Here is a 2,015-nt window from a genome sequence, read left to right as displayed (position 1 = left end):
CCGTCAAGGTTGTTGTACCTGAAAATGAGGAAAGTTAGAGAAAACAAAAGGATCAAACACCCGATTAATATAAGCAACAACGGGAGACATATCAAATCCACAATATCATACACAAAAGGTGGAGAATACTAAAGTTTAAGAACATAAATACCCAAAAGCAATAAGAGTACATAATATTGTTGTTTAAAAAATAACGATTTTTAAACCAAGGATCAATCAGTCTGTAATTACCTTCTCATAGTGGCTAGAGGAAGGTTGATCCAAAGCAGCAGGTGCATGAGGAACTGGCATAAGAGGTCGATATTGAGTTTGCAGGGGACATAGACGAGCAAGAAATCACAAAAAAAGGTACAAGCGAGCATAGGATCCTATCAAGCAGCTTAAATTGACGATAAAAAAACAATGTTAACATCAAATCGTAGAGAGAATGTACACATTGGTTGAGGGTTTATAGGGGTTTGAAGTTATTTAAACAACTTAACTCAATATCTGCGATTTAGAAAATTCCGACCCAAATACAACATAACTTAACCAACCAATAACTCAACTTAGACTAAGAAATTGGGTAGAGGCCGCGCGAACGCAAGCCTCCGCTGCCACAAATTATGACGTAGGCTCGACCACTTGGGTCGACCTTAGGCGGGCACCCCTCCAAAGTGCAATGGAGGTCACCAACCTAGACCATAGGCCTTTTTGATCATCCATTGATCCCGTCCAGGTAAGTATGTTTTAAGTTGTACAACACCTTTCTTAAATAACCTTTGTTGTGGCTTTAGGTTTCATTTCTACACCAATGTGGGATGAAATGAAGAGCTCCTACACCCTAACAATACTTCCTCCAAACTTATATCTAACAATGTCCTCATTTGAGCTGTAATGACACAATACAACAAAATCTAAAGTTTAACCGGAAAACAAGAATAATTAATATAATTCCTTATTAAAAATAATCGTGTGAAATTCAGGAAATATTTTACCATATTAATAGAAATCAGTGTTTATTTTGTATTTGAATGTGTCTAGTAGTTACTGAATACAACATAATAAGTTGTATTTTTAAATAAAAAAATATAAGATAAAAGATTTATAAATATAGTAAAGATGTGTATGACCATAGCTAAATTTATAGGTATTTTACAATAATTACCAACAGATATTTAAAGTGATTTTATATTATCTTAAACTTAACTCATAATTTAAAAAAAAAAGCAAATTAATAATAATATGTCAATATTTTATAATAATTACTAACGAATATTTAAAATCATGTTATATAATCCTAAAGTACGCTTCTTTAAATAATAAATTGATAATGTATCATGATTGTTTTCATTGACGGTAACAACTAAGAATCAGATGTCTTCACGAGTTTCTTGTACAAGTTTTGATTTTTGAGAAAAAATCAATAAGTTTGCGAGTATAATCGTGTTTTTAACAATAAAGTATAAACAACTAATTAGAGGCTCAAGTACGGTTTTAAGGGAAGGAATTAACCCACCTATTCCGACTCACTTCCTTTTTTTGTTTGTCAGTTTCAGGAACACTACTAGAAAACTGGGTATTTTCGGCGGACAAAATCTGCCGGAATATTACCGGCGGAATATTAGGCTTGAATGGATCGTATCGGGCTTCAATGGATCGTATTGGACTTCAAATAGATTGTATTGGGCTTCAATGAATCGTATTTGGCTTTAATGGATTGTATTGACTTCAATTGATTGTATTAAGCTTCAATGAATCGTATTTGGCTTTAATGAATCGTATTGGGCTTCAATGGATCGTATTGGGCTTGAATGTATCGTATTTGGCTTTAATGGATCGTATTGGCTTCAATGGATCGTATTGGGCTTTAATGAATCGTATTGGGCTTGGATGGATCGTATTGGGCATGGATGGATCGTATTGGGCATGGATGGATCGTATTGGGCTTGACTGGATCGTGTTTGGCTTCAATGGATCGTGTTTGGCTTCAATGGATCGTATTGGGCTTCAATGGATCGTATTAGGCTTCAATG

At 34.3% G+C, this 2,015-nt stretch overlaps 1 non-coding gene across 1 annotated transcript; it reads right to left on the bottom strand.

The window, feature by feature from the left end:
• Positions 1 to 565: 565 nt before the first annotated feature.
• On the bottom strand, positions 566 to 726 carry LOC112526234. The gene has a single exon (XR_003070559.1). It is a non-coding gene; the product is annotated as a U1 spliceosomal RNA (small nuclear RNA).
• Between the last annotated feature and the right edge of the window lie 1,289 nt (positions 727 to 2,015).

This window comes from Cynara cardunculus (assembly GCF_001531365.2).
Source record: "Cynara cardunculus var. scolymus isolate 2C chromosome LG 13, CcrdV1, whole genome shotgun sequence".
NCBI classification, from domain to species: domain Eukaryota; kingdom Viridiplantae; phylum Streptophyta; class Magnoliopsida; order Asterales; family Asteraceae; genus Cynara; species Cynara cardunculus.
Note: the sequence above shows the minus strand (reverse complement) of the source record. Positions and strands in the feature narration are given on the sequence as shown.